General features: G+C 47.5%; 1 protein-coding gene and 2 pseudogenes across 2 annotated transcripts in view; 2 read left to right on the top strand and 1 right to left on the bottom strand.

Annotated features, from left to right (window-relative positions):
* Positions 1-20768, bottom strand: part of LOC144601450 (uncharacterized) — a 201734-nt gene that overhangs the window by 150713 nt on the left and 30253 nt on the right. The gene's annotated exons all lie outside the window — the stretch shown is intronic.
* Positions 575-19312, top strand: LOC144601098 (uncharacterized; annotated as a pseudogene). The gene is made up of 4 exons (XR_013548239.1): positions 575-839; positions 3854-4015; positions 14883-15269; positions 17527-19312. The product of XR_013548239.1 is annotated as an uncharacterized LOC144601098 (transcript).
* Positions 4023-6984, top strand: LOC144601096 (uncharacterized; annotated as a pseudogene).

Below are 20768 nucleotides of genomic sequence, written 5' to 3'. Positions count from 1 at the left end.
TGGATAGAGTGGATGTGGAGAGAATGTTTCCACAAGTGGGAGAGTCTCAGACTAGAGGTCATTGCCTCAGAATTAAAGGATGTTCCTTTAGGAAGAAGGAATTTATTTAGTCAGAGGGTGGTGAGTCTGTGGAGGCCAAGTCATTGGATATTTGTAAAGCAGATAGATAAATTCTTGATTAGTATGGGTGTTAGGGGTTATGGGAAGAAGGCAGGAGAATGGGATTTGGAGGGAGAGATGGATCAGCTGTGATTGAATGAGAGTAGATTTAATGGGCCGAATGGCCTAATTCTGCCCCAATCACTTTTGACCTTATGAGCTACTCCAGCATTTTTGTGTCTCCCTTAATCGTCTTGAGTTCCGTGTTTCCAGTTTCTTTTAGGTTTAGGTTTGTGCATAAAATGACAATTGCGTTGACTTTATGCTACGGGGAGTCGCATTGCACCATCTCGGGTCTTGCACGAAGATCCACAAAGGCAACTTTAGCTCAGTTCAAGGATCACCAGGAACAGGGATGGACGGAAGGGACGTTGTGATCAGGCGACCAAATCCGCGGCCGTATCCGGGCTCCGGGCGGCGGCGACGGCTCGGAGCGGGACGGCGAGGTCAGGGTTTCACACACGCCGGGGCCCAGGCCATGGCTGAGGGGCATTTGCGGAAAGGGGGAACCCTTCAGGTTGGAGATCCTTCGTTACAACCGAGAAAGTTAGCAAATAAGTCCGGGTTCATTTTGCGCAGAGACGATTGAGTGGGAAAGAAGGTTAGATTGAACAAAGGGAATGTCTGCTCGCCCAGTGTTGCGGGAGTCTTCTGGCTAATCGATTAATCGACAAGTCGGGGTGAGTGGAGACGAAATAAGACAAATAACGTTAAAAATGGGTGGTAGGCACAAAATGCTGGAGTAACTCAGCGGGGCAAGCAGCATTTCTGAAGAGAAGGAATGGGTTTCAGAACGGTTGCTGCGGCCCATGTTTCCAGCTACAGATCGAGCACAGATTTCAGTTTCTCATCTACTCCCGACACGCTAAGGGTAATTTGCAGAGGTTAATTAAGCTTCAAATATCTTTGAGTTGTGGGAGGAAACCGGAGCACCTGGAGGAAAGTCACACGGAGAGCTTGCAAACTCTGCACAGACAGAACACAAGGTCACGATTGACCCCAGGGCTCTGGCGCTGTGATGAAGCAGCTCTACCAGCTGCGCCTCTTTTTTTTAATGACACGGAATGGCACCCCGGGTGTCAATGAACAATATGTGCAGGAGTAGGCCATTCGGCCATTCGAGACAGCACCGCCATTCAATGTGATTATGGCTGATCATTCACAATCAGTACCCCGTTCCTGCCTTATCCCCATACCCCCTGACTCCGCTATCTTTAAGAGCTTTATCTAGCTCTCTCTTGAAAGAGAATCGGCCTCCACTGCCTTCTGAGGCAGAGAATTCCACAGATTTACAACTCTGACTGAAAACGTTTTTCCTCATCTCCGTTCTAAATGGCCTACCCCTTATTCTTAAACTATGTCCCCTGGTTCTGGACTCCCAACATTGGGAACATATTTCCTGACTAATGTGTCCAATCCTTTAATAATGTTATATGTTTCAATAAGATCCCCTCTCATCCTTCTAAATTCCAGAGTATACAAGCCTAGTCGCTCCATTCTTTCAACATACGACAGTCCCACCATTCTGGGAATTAACCTGGTGAACCTACGCTGCACGTCCTCAATAACAAGAATATCCTTCCTCAAATTTGGAGACCAAAACTGCACACAGTACTCCAGGTGCGGTCTCACTCGGGGCTCTGTACAACTGCAGAAGGACCTATTTGCTCCTATACTTAACTCTTGTCATAAAGGCCAACATGCCATTAGCTTTCTTCACTGCCTGCTGTACCTGCATGCTAACTTTAAGTGACTGATGAACAAGGGCAACCAGATCTCTTTGTACTTCCCCATTTCCTAACTTGACACCATTCAGATAATAATCGATATTCCTGTTCTTTCCACCAAAGTGGATAACCTCAAATATATCCACATTAAACTGCCTCTGCCATGCATCTGCCCACTCACACAACCTGTCCAAGTCACCCTGCATCCTCATAGCATCCTCCTCACAGTTCACACTGCCACCCAGCTTTGTGTCATCCGCAAATTTGCTAATGTTACTTTTCATCCCTTCATCGAAGTCATTAAGTATATTGTAAATAGCTGCGGTCTCAGCACCGAGCCTTGCGGTACCCCACTAGTTACTGCCTGCCATTCTGAAAGGGACCCGTTAATCCCTACTCTTTGTTTCCAGTCTGCCAACCAATTTTCTATCCATGTCAGCACCCTACCCCCAATACCATGTGCTCTAATCTTGCCCACTAATCTCAGGGGTTATAGGAAGAAGGCAGGAGAATGGGGTTGGGAAGAAGAGATAGATCGGCCATGATTGAGTGGCGCAGGAGACTTGATGGGTCGAATTGGCCTAATTCTGCACCAATTACTTATGACCTTATGATGAGTTGAGATGGTCAGTCAGTTCACCAGAACTTTAATGTGGAAACAGGGAAGGGGGAGGGAAATGCTTGTCAACTTTATTTCTGAGAAGAGCTATAAAAACAATGGTGTGACCAGCAGGACAGTGAGATAAACGCCCCCAGAATGAGAGCGTTTAAGACCACTGACTGTGGAAAGAGCTTCAGATATTTAAAGGGGGAGCACACCAGGGAGAAATGTTCCACAGATACAAGAAGCTGGGGATGCTGGTTTATAAAACAAGGCACAAAGTGCCGAGTAACTCGGCGAAGCAGGCAGCACCTCTGGGAGGATGTGGACAGGCGTCCTTTTGAGTCGGATGAGCCTGAACAAGGATCCTAAACAAAACATTCTGTGCATTGGTGAAGCTTTCTTGGAGGGAAAACCAAAAATATTTCCAAGTAAGTGAAGGATTCAGCAAATATTTTCTTGCCAAACGTTATATCGTGGTGTTGGTTGATATTTGGAAAAGAAACAATTCCCGTCCCAGGAAGGAAATTGTGCATCCTCTCTGTCCAAAATGAAATCAGGGATATGAGGCTAGCTTAGGTGGGGCATCTTGGCTGGCCCCAATGAAGTTCAGAAACATAGAAAATGGTGCAGGAGTAGGTCATTCAGCCATTATAGCCATTCAATATGATCATATGACCACTGCCATTCAATATGATCATGGCTGATCATCCAAAATCAGTTCGTGCATTTTCCCCATATCCCCTGATTCCTTTAGTCCTAAGAGCTAAATCTAACATGAATGACCCCGGGGATGATTGGGTTAACGCGTGAGGAGGTTATGATGGCTCTGAGCCTGTAACGCTGGAGTTTCGAAAGATATGGAGGGATCTCTTTGAAACCTACAAAATCATGAAAGGCTGAGATACAGAGGAAGCACAGAGGATGTTTCCAGTAGTGGGAGAGTCTAGGTCCAAAGGGCACAACCTCAGAATAAGAGGACATATCTTTAGAATGTAGATGAGAGGGAATTTCTTTAGCCAGAGGGTGGTGAATCTGTGGAATTTATTGTCGCAGATGGCGGTGGAGTTCAAGTCATTTGGTATTTTTAAAGTAGAGATTGATATGTTCTTGATTAGTAAGGGCATAAGTTCATAAGTGATGGGAGAAGAATAAGGCCATTTGGCCCATCAAAGATTACGGGGAGAAGGCAGGAGTATGGGGTTGAGAGGGAAAAATAGGTCAGCAATGTTCAAATTGCGGAGCAGACTCGTTTGGGCCAATTGGCCTAATTCTGCTCCTATGTTTTATGGCATGGACGAGTTGGGCCGAAGGGCCTGTTTCTGTGCCCTGTGACTGTGATTGTTTTATGCTCTTGTTAAAACAGCAATGATGCCAGGCCCTGAGAGTGTGTTGGCACCTCGTCACCGGAGAAAGGGCGAGAGTGGGAAAGGATTCATTCGGTCATCCTACCTGACGATTCCGCAGTCGGGAGAGGCTGTTCACCTGCTCTGAATGTGGAAAGGAACTTGCTCGCTCATCCACCCTGGTGAGTCACCAGCGAGTTCACACCAGGGGCAGACTGTTTATCTGCCGTGAGTGCTATAAGTGGTTCACTCATCCATCCAGTCAATGGCACACCAGCAAAGAGACACTGAAGAGAGCTCGTTCTCCTGCTCCACATGCGGGAAGAGATTCGCTCGATCGTTCGGCCTGATGATACACCAGCGGACTCACATCGGGGAGAAGCCTTTCACCTGCTCTGAGTGTGGGAAAGGGTTTGCACATTTATCCAGCCTGAAGCTACACCAGAAAATACACAGTGGGGAGCGGCCATTTATCTGCTCCGAGTGCGGAAAGAGGTTCATTACTTCATCTACTCTGCTGAGGCACCAGGGCATTCACACCGGGGAGAGGCCGTTTACCTGCAGCGAGTGCGGAAAGGGCTTCACTCGGACGTTCGAGTTGCTCTTACACCAGTGGATCCACACGGGCGAGAAGCCGTACTCCTGCAGCGAGTGCGGGAAGGGGTTCACTCGTTCGTCCGACCTGCTCTTACACCAGTGGATTCACACCGGTGAGAAGCCTTTTACCTGCAGCGAGTGCGGGAAAGGATTTACTCGTTCGTCCGAGCTGCTCTTACACCAGCGTGTCCACACCGGGGAGAAGCCGTTCTGCTGCTCTGAGTGCGGGCAGAGATTTGCCCGGTCGTTCAGCATGAGAAGACACCAACGGGGGCACACCGGCGAGCGACCCTTTGCTTGCACTGAGTGTGGGCAGAGATTTGCCCGGTTGTCCAGCGTGAAGAGACACCAACAGGCACACACCGGCGAGACCCCCATTGCTTGCACGGAGTGCGACAGTGATTTTTCCAGTCATCCTGCCTCCGGGTACACTGGCGGATTCACACGGGGGAGAAACCTTTCACCTGCACGCAGTGCGGGAAGGGGTTCACCCAGTTGTCCACCCTGCAGTCACACCAGCGGATCCACACGGGGCAGAGGATCTTTGTCTGCTCCGAGTGCGGGAAGGGATTCCCTCGGCCGTCCGAGCTGTGTTTGCACCGGCGGGTTCACGCTGGCGACAGGCCCTTCACCTGCTCCAACTGCGGCAGAGGGTTCACTCGCTCCTCCCAGCTGCTCATGCACCAGCGGATCCACACCGGCGAAAGGCCATTCTCCTGTGGAGAGTGCGGGAAGAGATTCAGTCAATCGTTCAACCTGCGGACACACCAGCAGATTCACACCGGGGAGAAAACATTCACCTGCTCCGCTTGTGGCAAGGGATTCACTCGGTCGCCCGAGTTGTGCTTACACCAGCAGACTCACACTGGGCAGAGGCCGTTCACCTGCAGCAAATGTGGGGAGTGATTCACTGGGTCATCTGAGCTAGCGACGCACCAGCGAGTTCACACTGAGAAATTGCCCTTCACCTTCTCCGAGTGCGCTAAGGGATTCACTCGCCCCTCCCACCTGCAGACCCACCAGCGGATTCATACCGGGGACAGGCCCTTCAGCTGCTCCCAGTGCGGGAAGAGCTTTACTCAGTCGTCTGCTCTGCGGACACACGAGCACACTCACAACGGGGAGAGGTCGTTTACCTGCTCCGAGTGCGGGAAGGGATTCACCCACTCGTCCAGCCTGCGGAGCCATCAGTTGCGCAACTTGCAAACCCACCAGCGAATCCATACCGGGGTGAAACCGTTCACCTGCACTGCCTGTGGGAAGGGATTCAATCAGTCATCCCACCTGTTACAACACCAGTGCACACGGACTGAGGGGAAAGATTAAACATGCTGGACGCTAATGTTGAACCATCGCAGCTCCAGAAAGCAAACGCAAATTCCCAAGTTGCTGCTGGTGTTGCAATTGTGTTATTTCTCCTGTTCCAAGTGGGATAACATAGAAATAATGTGAACGGATGATTGATGGTCAGTGTGGACACGTTGGGCCGAAGGGCCTGTTTCCATGCTGTTTAATCATCCCTAGGACTGTACACCCCAATCATTGTGTCTCACTGTTTTATATTTGCTGATTTTCGTAACCCCTACAGCTGCCCCGGAATTCAATATTGTGGATTTGTGACAAATAAATCAGTTCTGCTCTAAATATTGTGTAACAGATATCTCTGCAATACACAGAATGAACGGGAGAAAGAGTTCTCCCAGTTGGGATTTAGTATTTCTCTGGAGGGGTTTTGGGAACTGAGGAGAATTCTTAATAAGAAAATACAGAGGGCAAAAAGGGAGCTGGATATCGTTCTGGCCCTGGTCATCCTTTCTGGTGTTTCTGCTCTCCTTCATTCTCCTCCCATCTCAGTCAGTATGAATATTCTGATAGTCGCAGAGTAATAGTGAGATGCAACATGGAAGGAGGATCTTTGGCCCACTGACTCCGCACTGATCATCAACCGCCCATTTGCTCTAATCCCACATGGGTGTTTCTGTAAATACAGCACCCATTGTTTCATATCCTGTATTTTAAGTAGTAAGCCGTTGGGCTCATTCCTCGTAGAGAGGGGACAGGGAAGAGGAGAGGGTGCACTCACTTCGGCTCTGTGGTGCCAGCGCTGCAGCCAGAGCAAGCCGCGGACCCAACGCCTCTCCTGTATTGGTCTAGGACCCTCACCCCCTCCACTCAATCCATCTTATCCCCCCATCCTCCCCCCCACTCACCCATTCCATCCCCTCCCCCCCACTCACACCACCCCCACTCACCCACTCCACCCCCCTCCTAGTCCATCCCCCCCACTCCATCCCCCTCCCTCCCCCCTCACCCACTCCAACCCCCACTCCACCCCTCCCTCCCACTACATCCCACCCTCTCCCACTCCATCCCCCCTCTCTCACTCGATCTCCCCTACCCCCCATTCACCAACTCCATCCACCCTCCCTCCCCACCTCCCGTCACCCACTCCATCCCCCCTCCCTGCCCCCACTCAACCACTCTTCCCCCCTCACCCCTCCATCCCCACTCCCCCCCACCCCCACTTCCCCTTCCCCTCTATTCCCCACCTCCCCCTCCCCCACCTCCTCCATTCCCCCCCCCCCCCCCCCCCACCACCCACCCTCCCCCACTCCTCACTCCCCTCGGGCCCAGCAACCCTACCAATCTGTGGAGCCGTTAGCGAGCGAGGAGCGTCCACGGCAGGATCAGCAACCCAACCGATGCGTGAGCCAAAATAATGAGATGAAGCAAAAATAAATACATCTGTTTTTACAAAGAAAAATATCAGATATGTCTCCATGTTTTCTTGCCTTTTTTTGAGACATTTTTCAAGCAGGATTTCATCAAACCCCAAGGCTAATTTATACCAGAAAGATTACATTAATTTTGCAATTAAATAACTCTATATATAAGCCAAATTGCGATAAGATGGTTTTCTGATGGCCCAGGTTTTTGCAGCAGAACATGAGTCGCAGAGCCGTTTTGGTCACATTGTGAAATGTATGATTTAAAAGCAGAGTAACAATTTTGTGTTTAAGTTTTCCATTGAAATACTTAATAATGAATAGAACTTAAGATCATTAAAAAATGTAGTTTGCTCACCTATTTTTGAGATGTCTCATTCTGTAGTCCCTCCCATTGAGTAACGTTGTCAATGCTATTTATAGCGTTATATCGGTTTTTTTACATTCGTCGCGATTGATACAACACGATTATAATGGCTCTGGTGTGAACTACGGGCCTCGTGGTGGGTTCGGTGCCGACATTTTGTAAGGGAGCTTAGAAATCAGTAAGTGTTCCATATGTCTTGTATGTCTCATAAATAATATTTTTCCTTTTTCAAATTTTGGTCGATTTTGATCACAAATGAGCCCAAAGGTAGGCCCATTTTTAATGCTGTGGTATTTCATTATGATTTAATAACTTTCAAATTTAGCCACCCATGTCTCAGGTTGGTACCCTTATTTACAGAAACACCCACATGCATCCAATCTATTATCCTCACACATTGGCCTGTGTCAATTTCCCCCCAATGTGTAGGGAGTAGATGTGAAAGTGGGCTAATGTAGAACTAGTGTAAACGGGTGAATGATGAGCCAAAGGGCCTGTTTCCATGCTGTGTTTTTAAACCGAAACTAAAGAAATTCCCATTAACTACCCTACACACTCCCTAGCAGATTATACTATTCACCTGCATATTGGAGACAATTTACAGCGACTAATTAACCTGTCAGTCCTTACATTCATGATTGGGAGTCCACTTCTTTTGCCATGATTGAGGAAGTCAACGTACATTCAAGAAACCAGCGAAGAATCTGAAAAAGGGTCCCGACCCGAAAAACGTCACCAATCCAAGTTCTCTGGTGATGCTGCCTAACCCACTGAGTTACCCCAGCAGTTCCAAGTTTGGAGAACATGGATAGGGGTGATGTTCTGGGTCATGACCCCTTCTAAGACTGATGGATCGGGACTCAAAGTGCTGAAGTAACTCAGAGGATCAGGAAACATCTCTGGAGAACATGGATAGGTGACGCTTCAGGTTGGAACCCTTGTTCAGACTGATCACGGGGATAGGTGGGGTTGGGGGGGGAGGTGAAGAAAGCTGGAAGGGGGGAATAAACCCCATAATAAACAACAAAGTTCAGTAAATATAAAATACAAAGAAAGAAACAAACAATAAACTGAAATAATTTGCAAGCAGGGAAACCAAATATCATGTTGACATGCTGGTCCAAATTTTAATCATAACCTGTACTCTGCCTTGACACCTGGAAACCTGGATTGTCCTTTTTACTCAGCCTGAAAGTTTTCACTAGAAAATTCTAGAATTTCTTGGAAAAAGTGCTCACCAGTTTGTTGATGACATTGTATCCAAATAAAATACACAGTGCTAGAGTAATTCAGTGGGTCTGACAAATCCTATTTATAGAGATGCTGCCTGAACCATAAGGTCATAAGGGATAGGAGCTAGTTAAGCCATTCGGTCCATCAAGTCCACTCCGCTATTCAATCATGGCTAATCTATGTCTCCCTCTAATGTCCCTCGGACTATCTTTACTGCTGAGAGTTAGATTTAGCTCTTAAATCAGGTCCAGAGACAAAGTCTAATGTCCGCAGTAGCATAGAGGTGAATCAGACGCATAGCTGACGGAAGGACTGTTCAGAAGCCTGATAGCAGAGGGGAAGAAGCTGTTGCTGAGTCTGGTGGTGTGTGCTTTCAAGCTTCTGTACCTTCTGCCCGACAGGAGCTGGGAGAAGAATGAGCGGGATGGCACAAGTCTTTGATTATGTGGGCTGATTTTACGAGGCAGTGTAAAGTGTAGATGAAATCAATGGCAGAAAGTTTATCTGCGTGATGGACTGGGGTACATCTAAATGTCTCTGCAATTCAGTGCGGTCTTGGGAAGTGCTTCAATATCCTTAGCCTAAATATTACCAACAATCTGTCGTGGACCAACCACATTGAAACATCTGCCACGAAAGTGAGGCCCAACGCAAATTGGAGGAACAGCACCTCATATTTCGCTTCGGCAGCTTAAACCCCAGCAGTATGAATATTGACTTTTCTAACCAAGTAACCCTTGCTTGTCCTCTCTCTCCATCCCTCCCCCTTCCCAGTTCCCTGACCCGTCCTTCTGTCCCCGATTACATTCTATCTGTTTGCTTTGTTGTCTCCTTCTCCTATCTAACCATGATCTATTCCACATTTTCCTTGATCTATATTTCTTTTGATGTCTTGTTTTCACACCTTACCGTTTCTTATCTCTGTGTCTCCATCCCCTGACTCGCAGTCTGAAGAAGGGTCTCGACCCGAAATGTCACCCATTCCTTTTATCCAGAGATGCTGCCTGGCCCGCTGAGTTACTCCAGGCTTTTGCGTCTATTCTCAGTGTAAACCAGCATCTGGGGTTCCTTCCTACACACAGCAACACCTCTTTCTCATGAGACTGAGGAAATTTGACATGTTTCCAATGACTGTTACAAACTTCTACAGATGCACCATGGAAAGCATACTGTCTGGTTGCAAGTCAGCCTGGTTTGGGAACAGCTCTGTCCAAGATCTCAAAGAAATTGCAGAGTTGTGGATGTAACAAAGGGGATTACAGAGGCATGAGGCAGGAGCTGGCCAAAATTGACTGGAAGGAGGCCCTAGCAGGGAAGACGGTAGAACAGCAATGGCAGGTATTCCTGGGGATAATGCAGAGGTTGCAGGATCAATTTATTCCAAAGAGGTGGAAAGACTAAGGGGAGTAAGAGACACCTGTGGCTGACAAGGGAAGTCAGGGACACCATAAAAATTAAGGAGAGGAAGTATAACATAGCAAAGAAGAGTGGGAAGACAGAGGATTGGGACTCTTTTAAAGAGCAACAAAAGTTAACTAAAAAGGCAATACGGGGAGAAAAGGTGAGGTACGAGGGTAAACTCGCCAATAATATAAAGGAGGATAGCAAAAGTTTTTTTAGGTACGTGAAGAGGAAAAAAATAGTCAAGGCAAATGTGGGTCCCTTGAAGACAGAAGCAGGGGAATTTATTATGGGGAACAAAGAAATGGCAGACGAGTTAAACCGTTACTTTGGATCTGTCTTCACTGAGGAAGATACACACAATCTCCCAAATGTTCTAGGGGCCGGAGAACCTAGGGTGATGGAGGAACTGAAGGAAATCCACATTAGGCAGGAAATGGTTTTGGGTAGACTGATGGGACTGAAGGCTGATAAATCCCCAGGGCCTGATGGTCTGCATCCCAGGGTACTTAAGGAGGTGGCTCTAGAAATAGTGGAAGCATTGGAGATCATTTTTCAATGTCCTATAGATTCAGGATCAGTTCCTGTGGATTGGAGGATAGCAAATGTTATCCCACTTTTTAAGAAAGGAGGGAGAGAGAAAACGGGTAATTATAGACCAGTTAGTCTGACATCAGTGGTGGGGAAGATGCTGTAGTCAATTATATAAGACGAAATTGCTGAGCATTTGGATAGCAGTAACGGGATCATTCCGAGTCAGCATGGATTTACGAAGGGGAAATCATGCTTGACAAATCTACTGGAATTTTTTGAGGATGTAACTAGGAAAATTGACAGGGGAGAGTCAGTGGATGTGGTGTACCTCGACTTTCAGAAAGCCTTCGACAAGGTCCCACATAGGAGATTAGTGGGCAAAATTAGGGCACATGGTATTGGGGGTAGGGTACTGACATGGATAGAAAATTGGTTGACAGACAGAAAGCAAAGAGTGGGGATAAATGGGTCCCTTTCGGAATGGCAGGCAGTGACCAGTGGGGTACCGCAAGGTTCGGTGCTGGGACCCCAGCTATTTACGATATACATTAATGACCTAGACGAAGGGATTAAAAGTACCATTAGCAAATTTGCAGATGATACTAAGCTGGGGGGTAGTGTGAATTGTGAGGAAGATACAATAAGGCTGCAGGGTGACTTGGACAGGTTGTGTGAGTGGGCGGATACATGGCAGATGCAGTTTAATGTAGATAAGTGTGAGGTTATTCACTTTGGAAGTAAGAATAGAAAGGCAGATTATTATCTGAATGGTGTCAAGTTAGGAGGAGGGGGAGTTCAACGAGATCTGGGTGTCCTAGTGCATCAGTCAATGAAAGGAAGCATGCAGGTTCAGCAGGCAGTGAAGAAAGCCAATGGAATGTTGGCCTTCGTAACAAGAGGAGTTGAGTATAGGAGCAAAGAGGTCCTTCTACAGTTGTACCGGGCCCTGGTGAGACCGCACCTGGAGTACTGTGTGCAGTTTTGGTCTCCAAATTTGAGGAAGGATATTCTTGCTATGGAGGGCGTGCAGCGTAGGTTCACTAGGTTAATTCCCGGAATGGCGGGACTGTCGTATGTTGAAAGGCTGGAGCGATTGGGCTTGTATACACTGGAATTTAGAAGGATGAGGGGGGATCTTATTGAAACATATAAGATAATTAGGGGATTGGACACATTAGAGGCAGGAAACATGTTCCCAATGTTGGGGGAGTCCAGAACAAGGGGCCACAGTTTAAGAATAAGGGGTAGGCCATTTAGAACGGAGATGAGGAAGAACATTTTCAGTCAGAGAGTGGTGAAGATGTGGAATTCTCTGCCTCAGAAGGCAGTGGAGGCCAGTTCGTTGGATGCTTTCAAGAGGGAGCTGGATAGAGCTCTTAAGGATAGCGGAGTGAGGGGGTATGGGGAGAAGGCAGGAACGGGGTACTGATTGAGAGTGATCAGCCATGATCGCATTGAATGGCGGTGCTGGCTCGAAGGGCTGAATGGCCTACTCCTGCACCTATTGTCTATTGTCTATTGTCTATTGTAACCCAGACCATCACACAAAACCAGACGCCCCACCATTGCCTACATTTACACTTCACGCTGCCTCAGAAAAGAAGCGAACATAATTAAAGACCTTTCCCACCCCAGTTGTCCCTCCTCCCCGCTACCGTTTTGTGACTCTTTTGCAGTTCCAGAGATCCTGAGGAGGCAGCATCCACAATCATAGCATCTTTATTTCACTTGGGCAGCTTACACCGCAGTGGTATATTGACTTCTCTAACTTCAAGTAACCCTTGCTTTCCCTCTCTCTTCATCCCCCCCTCCCCTTCCCAGTTCTTTGACCAGTCAGACTGTCCCGGATTAAATTTTATCTGCCTGCTTCATTGATATAGACAATGGACAATAGGTGCAGGAGTAGGCCATTCAGCCCTTCGAGCCAGCACCGCCATTCAATGCGATCATGGCTGATCACTCTCAATCAGTACCCCGTTCCTGCCTTCTCCCCATACCCCCTTACTCCGCTATCCTTAAGAGCTCTATCCAGCTCTCTCTTGAAAGCATCCAACGAACTGGCCTCCACTGCCTTCTGAGGCAGAGAATTCCACACCTTCACCACTCTCTGACTGAAAAAGTTCTTCCTCATCTCTGTTCTAAATGGCCTACCCCTTATTCTTAAATTGTGGCCCCTTGTTCTGGACTCCCCCAACATTGGGAACATGTTTCCTGCCTCTAATGTGTCCAATCCCCTAATTAACTTATATGTTTCAATAAGATCCCCCCTCATCCTTCTAAATTCCAGTGTATACAAGCCTAATTGCTCCAGCCTTTCAACATACGACAGTCCCGCCATTCCGGGAATTAACCTAGTGAACCTACGCTGCACGCCCTCAATAGCAAGAATATCCTTCCTCAAATTTGGAGACCAAAACTGCACACAGTACTCCAGGTGCGGTCTCACCAGGGCCCGGTACAACTGTAGAAGGACCTCTTTGCTCCTATACTCAACTCCTCTTGTTATGAAGGCCAACATTCCATAGGCTTTCTTCACTGCCTGCTGTACCTGCATGCTTCCTTTCAGTGACTGATGCACTAGGACACCCAGATCTCGTTGAACATCCCCTCTTCCTAACTTGACACCATTCAGATAATAATCTGCCTTTCTATTCTTACTTCCAAAGTGAATAACCTCACACTTATCTACATTAAACTGCATCTGCCATGTATCCGCCCACTCACACAACCTGTCCAAGTCACCCTGCAGCCTTATTGCATCTTCCTCACAATTCACACTACCCCCCAGCTTAGTATCATCTGCAAATTTGCTAATGGTACTTTTAATCCCTTCATCTAAGTCATTAATGTATATCGTAAATAGCTGGGGTCCCAGCACCGAACCTTGCGGTACCCCACTGGTCACTGCCTGCCATTCCGAAAGGGACCCATTTATCCCCACTCTTTGCTTTCTGTCTGTCAACCAATTTTCTATCCATGTCAGTACCCTACCCCCAATACCATGTGCTCTAATTTTGCCCACTAATCTTCTATGTGGGACCTTGTCGAAGGCTTTCTGAAAGTCGAGGTACACCACATCCACTGACTCTCCCCTGTCAATTTTCCTAGTTACATCCTCAAAAAATTCCAGTAGATTTGTCAAGCATGATTTCCCCTTCGTAAATCCATGCTGACTCGGAATGATCCTGTTACTGCTATCCAAATGCTCAGCAATTTCGTCTTTTATAATTGACTCCAGCATCTTCCCCACCACTGATGTCAGACTAACTGGTCTATAATTACCCGTTTTCTCTTTCCCTCCTTTCTTAAAAAGTGGGATAACATTTGCTATCCTCCAATCCACAGGAACTGATCCTGAATCTATAGAACATTGAAAAATGATCTCCAATGCTTCCACTATTTCTAGAGCCACCTCCTTAAGTACCCTGGGATGCAGACCATCAGGCCCTGGGGATTTATCAGCCTTCAGTCCCATCAGTCTACCCAAAACCATTTCCTGCCTAATGTGGATTTCCTTCAGTTCCTCCATCACCCTAGGTTCTCCGGCCCCTAGAACATTGTTACCATCTCCTAGCAAACAATCTATTCTATATTTTCCTTGACCTACATCTCCTTTGATGTCTTGTTTTCACACTTGTACTTCCTTATCTCTGTGTCTCCTTCTGCCCTGACTCTCAGTCTGAAGAAGAGTCTCGACCCGAAACGTCACCCATTCCTTCTATCCAGAGATGCTGCCTGTTCCGCCGGATGAGGGGGGAACTGATTGAAACATACCGAATAGTGGAGGCTTGGATAGAGTGGATGTGGAGAGGATGTTTCCACAGGTGGGAGAGTCTAGGGCTAGAGGTCATTGCTTCAGAATTAAAGGACTTTCCTTTATGAATCTGTGGGGTTCTTTGCCACAGAAGTCTGTGAAGACCAAATCAATGGATATTTTTAAAGCAGATAGATAAATTCTTGATTAGTACGGGTGACGGGTTCTGGGGAGAAGGCAGGAGGATGGGGTTTAGGAGGGAGAGATGGATCAGCCGTGATTGAATGACAGTGTAGACTTGATGGGTCGAATGGCCTAATTCTGCTCCAATCACTTATGATCTTATGAGTTACTCCAGCATTTTTGTGTCAACCGTAATCGTCTACAGTTCCTTGTTTTCAATTTATTTTTAGGTTTAGGTTGACTTTATGTTACAGGGAGTCGCATTGCACCATCTCAGGTCTTGCACGAAGATCCACAAAAGCAACTTTAAATCAGTTCAAGGATCACCAGGAGCAGGGAGCGACGGAAGGGACGTTGTGATCAGGCGACCAGATCCGCGGCCGTATCCGGGCTCCAACATCGGGATCGGGGCGGCGGCGGCGGCGGCCGCTCGTAGCGGGACGGCGAGCCCAGGGTTTCACACACGCCGAGGCCCGGGCCATGGCTGAGGGGCATTTGAAATAAAGAACTGCAGATGCTGTTTCACCAAGGAAAGACACAAAATGCTGGAGTAACAGCAGGCCAGCCATTCATGGAAATCATGGAGAGGTGACATCTTGGGGAAGGACTCTCCTCCCCCGTCTGGACTGTTTATCAGGACTGTGAGTGTAGAGGGAACATAGCCTGTGTAAAGGGGGGCGGGACAGAATGGAAATCTAGGTGGGCTGGAAAATTCTATGTGGATTCATAATTGACTGCTGTGTACAAAAAAAGATTTTTTTAAATGCGGGAGTAACTGAGCGGGTCCCAGCTCGAAACGCCGCCTGTCCATGTTCTCCGGAGATAGATGCAAAATGTTAGAGTAATTCAGAGCATCAGCAAGCATCTTTGGATAATATGGATTGGTGATGTTTTGGGAACCTTCTTAAGACGGAGTGGGGCAGACCGGTAGAGGTGAACACAGGCGAGGCGTTTTGGTGTGGGGGGGGGGGGGGGGGGGGGTAAAGGCCAAAGATGGAAATACAGGTGTGAGCCAAAAGGATAAATAGTTGCGAATTGTGAAGCTGGAGGAAAGAATGTAGTTGCAGGATGGGGAGGGGAAGAACGTGTGCAAGATCAGCCAGGGCTCCAGGGAAGTGAGTAACGGGAAAAAATGGGGGCGGTTTGGGGGAGAAAATGGAAAGGGGAGGGGTATTTATGGAAGTTACATAAAATTGGAAAATTCAATGTTCATCCCTTTGAATTTTCAGTTCATTTCAGTTTAGTTGATTGTCAGGCGTACTGAGGTCGAGTGAAAAGCTTTTGTTGCATGCTAACCAGTCAGCAGAAAGCCAGGTTGTAAGCTACTCCACACGTTGGGTATGAGTACCTCCAGAGATGCTGTCTGATTCGCTGAGTTACTCCAGCACTTTGTATCTTTTTTTTAATGGCATGAAATGGCACTCCGGGTGTCAGGGGTTATGGGGAGAATGCAGGAGAATGGGGTTAGGAGGAAGAGCTAGATCGGCCGTTATTGAGTGGCGCAGGAGACTTGATGGGTCGAATTGGCCTAATTCTGCTCCTATTACTTATGACCTTATGACAAGTTGAGTGGGTCGGTCAGTTCACCAGCACTTCAATGTGGAAATAGGGAAGGGGGAGGGAAATGCTTGTCAACTTTATTTCTGAGAAGAGCTAAAAAACAATGGTGTGACCGGCAGGACAGGGATATAAACGCTCCCAGAATTAGAGAGTTTAAGAGCACTGACTGTAGAAAGAGCTCAGACAATTACATAGCAAAGGGGGAGCACACCAGGGAGAAATGTTCCACAGACACAAGGAGCTGGGGATGCTGGTTTATAAAACAAGGCACAAAGTGCCATGTAACCCGGCGAGTCAGGCAGCACCTCTGGGAGGATGTGGATAGGCATACTTTTGAGTCGGATGAGCCTGAACACAGGTTCTAAACAAACATTCTGTGCATGGGTGAAGCTTTCTTGGAGGGAAAACCAAAAATATTTCCAAGTACGCGAAGGATTCGGCAAATATTTTCTTGTCAAATGTTATATCGTGGTGTTGGTTGATATTTGGAAAAGAAACAATTCCTGTCCCAGTAAGAAAATTGTGCATCTCCTCTGTGTCCAAAATGAAATCTGGGATATGAGGCTAGCTTAGATGGGGCATCTTGGCTGGCCCCAAGAAGGTTCAGAAACATAGAAAATAGATGCCGGAGTAGGCCATTCAGCCCTTCGAGCCAGCACTGCCATTCAATATGATTATGTCTTATCATCCAAAATCATTTCCTGCATTTTCCCCATATCCCTTGATTCCTTTAACCCCAAAAGCTAAATCTAACATGAATGTTCCCGGGGATGATTGGGTTAACGCATGAGGTTATGATAGCTCTGAGCCTGCAATGCTGGAGTTTAGAAATATGAAGGGGAATCACATTGAAACCTACCAAATCATGAAAGGCCGAGATAGAATGGATGCACAAAGGATGTTTACAGTAGTCTGGGAGTCTAGGCCCGAAGGGCACAGCCTCAGAATAAGAGGACATACCTTTAGAATGCAGATGAGAGGGAATTTCTTCAGCCAGAGGGTGGTGAATCTGGAATTTATTGCCACAGATGGTGGTTGAGATGGTCATTTGGTATTTTTAAAGCAGAGATTAATATGTTTTTGATTAGTAAGGGCATAAGTTCAAAAGTGATGGGAGAAGAATAAGGCCATTTGGCCCATCAGAAATTATGGGGAGAAGGCAGGAGAATAGGGTTGAGAGGGAAAAATGGGTAAGCCATGTTCAAATGGCAAATTATACTCGTTTGGGCCAATTGACCTAATTCTGCTCCTATGTCTTATGGCATGGATGAGTTGGGCCGAAGGGCCTGTTTCCGTACTGTATGACTCTGTGACTGTTTTATGCTCTTGTTGAAACAGCTATGATGCAAGACCCTGAGAGTGTGCCGGCACCTCGTCACCGGAGAGAGGGCGAGTGTGGGAAAGGATTCACTCGGTCATCCTACCTGACGACGCAGCAGTTGGGAGAAAATGTTCACCTGCTCTGATTGTGGAAAGGAACTTGCTCGCTCATCCACCCTGGTGAGACACCAGTGAGTTCACACCTGGTGCAGACTGTTTATCTGTCCTGAGTGAGGCAAGTGGTTCACTCATTCCTCCAGTCGATGGCACACCAGCAAGGAGACACTGATGAGAGCTCGTTCTCCTGCTCCACATGTGGGAAAAGATTCTCGCGATCGTTGAGCCTGATGCAACACCGATGGACTCACACGGGGGAGAAGCCTTTCACCTGCTCTGAGTGCGGGAAAGGGTTTGCACATTTATCCAGCCTGAAGCTACACCAGAAAATACACAGTGGGGAGCGGCCATTTATCTGCTCTGAGTGCGGGAAGAGGTTCATTACTTCGTCTACGCTACTGAGGCACCAGCGGGTTCACACCGGGGAGAGGCCGTTTATCTGCAGCGAGTGCGGAAAGGGCTTCACTCGGTCGTCCGAACTGCTCTTACACCAGCGGATCCACACGGGCGAGAAGCCCTTCACCTGCAGCGAGTGCGGGAAGGGGTTCACTCGTTCGTCCGACCTGCTCTTACACCAGTGGATTCACACCGGTGAGAAGCCCTTCACCTGCAGCGAATGCGGGAAGGGGTTCACTCGTTCATCCGATCTGCTCTTACACCAGTGGACTCACACCAGTGAGAAGCCGTTCACCTGCAGTGAGTGCGGGAAAGGATTTACTCGTTCTTCCGAGCTGCTCTTACACCAACGAGTCCACACCGGGGAGAAGCCTTTCTCCTGTTCCAAGTGCGGACAGAGATTTGCCCGGTCGTTCAGCATGAAGAGACACCAACAGGCACACACCGGCGAGAGACCCTTTGCTTGCACAGAGTGCGGGCAGAGATTTTTCCAGTCATCCTGCCTCCGAATACACCGGCGGATTCACACCGGGGAGAAGCCTTTCACCTGCACGCAGTGTGGGAAGGGGTTCACCCAGTTGTCCACCCTGCAGTCACACTGGCGGGTCCACCGGGGGAGAGGAGCTTTGTCTGCTCCAAGTGCGGGAAGGGATTCCCTCGGTCGTCCGAGGTGTGTTTGCACCGGCGGGTTCACGCGGGCGACAGGCCCTTCACCTGCTCTGAATGCAGCAACGGGTTCACTCGCTCCTCCCAGCTGCTCATGCACCAGCGGATCCACACCAACGAGAGGCCGTTCTCCTGCAGAAAGTGCAGGAAGAGATTCAGTCCATCGTCGAACCTACGGACGCACCAGCAGATTCACACCGGGATGAAGCCCTTCACCTGCTCCGCGTATGGCCAGGGATTTACTCGGTCATCCGAGCTGCGCTTACACCAGCAGACTCACACCGAGGAGAGGCTGTTCACCTGCAGCGAATGTTGGGAGGGATTCACTGGGTCATCTGAGCTACTGACGCTCCAGCTTTGTTCACACCGGGGAGAGGCCGTTCACCTGCAGTAATTGCGGACAGAGATTCACTCAGTTATCCGGCCTGCAGAAAAACCAGCGAGTTCACACTGAAATGGAGCCCTTTACCTGCTACGAGTGCAGGAAGGGATTCACTCGCGCCTCCCACCTGCAAACCCTCCAGCGGATTCACACCGAGGAAAGGCCCTTCAGCTGAAGGACATTAAGCATTGAAATACTTAATAATGAATAGAACTTAAAATCATAAAATAAAAATTTAGTTTGCTCACCTATTTTAGCGATGTCTCATTTTGTAGTCCCTCCCATTGAGTAACCTTGTCAATGCTATTTATAGTGTTATAACGTTTTTTTTTACACATGTCGCAATTTAAACAACGCGATTATAATAACCCTGGCGTGAACTACGGGCCTCGAGATTGGTTAGGTGCTGACATTTTGTAAGGGAGCTTAGAAATCAGTAAGTGTCCCATATGTCTCATGTCTTATAATTATTTTTTTTCCTTTTTCAAATTTTGGTTAATTTTCATCACAAATGAGCTCAAAGGTATCATAGGTAGGCCCATTTATAATGCTGTGGTACTTCATTATGATTTAATAACTTTCAAATTTGGCCACCCATGTCACAGGTTGGTACCCTTATTTACGGAAACACCCACATGCATCCAATCTATTATCCTCACACATTGGCCCATGTCAATTTCCCCCCAATATGTGGAGAGTAGATGTGAAAGTGGGATAATGTAGAACTGATGTGAACGGGTGATTGATGGTTGGCATGAGCCAAAGGGCCTGTTCCCATGCTGTGTTTTAAAAACAAAACTAAAGAAATTCCCATTGACTACCCTACACGCTCCCTAGCAGATTATACTATTCACCAGCATATTTAAGACAATTTACAGCAACTAATTAACATATCAGTCCTTACGTTCATGATTGGGAGTCCACTTCTTTTGCCATGATTGAGTAAGTCAATATACATTCAAGAAACCAGAGAAAAATCTGAAAAAGGGTCCCGACCCGAAACATCACCAATCCAAGTTCTCTGGTGACGCTTCAGGTTGGGAACTTTCTTTAGACTGATTGCAGGGATAGCTGGGGTTGGGGGAGGGAGGGGGAGAAGAAAGCTAGAAGTGGGGAATAAACCCCATAATAAACAGCAAAAGGTTCAGTATATATAAAATACAAAGAAAGAAACAAGCAATAAACTGAAATAATTTGCAAGCTGGGAAACCAAATATCATGTTGACATGCAGGGCCAGATTTTAATCACAACCTGAACCCTGCCATGACGCTTGGAAACCTGGATTGTCCTCTTTACTCAGCCTGAAAGTTTTCACTAGGAAATTCTAGAATTTCTTGAAAAAAGTGCTCACCAGTTTGCTGATGACATTGTATCCAAATAAAACACGCAGTGCTCGAGTAATTCAGTAGGCCAGACATCTTTTTTTGTACAGATGCTGCCTGAACCATAAGGTCATAAAAGATAGGAGCAGAATTAGGCCATTCGGCCCATCTAGTCCACTCCGCTATTCAATCATGGCTGATCTATCTCCCTCCTAACCCCATTCTCCTGCCTTCTCTCCATAACCTCTGACACCTGTACTAATCAAGAATCTATCGATATGTGCCTTAAAAATATCTACTGACTTGGACTCCACAGACTCCACACATTCACCAACCATTGCGTTATTCCAACACTTTGTGTCTATGTTTTGTAAAC

This window comes from Rhinoraja longicauda, chromosome 16 (assembly GCF_053455715.1).
Source record: "Rhinoraja longicauda isolate Sanriku21f chromosome 16, sRhiLon1.1, whole genome shotgun sequence".
Taxonomy (NCBI): Eukaryota; Metazoa; Chordata; class Chondrichthyes; order Rajiformes; family Arhynchobatidae; genus Rhinoraja; species Rhinoraja longicauda.
This window is presented reverse-complemented; position numbering and strand designations above follow the sequence as displayed.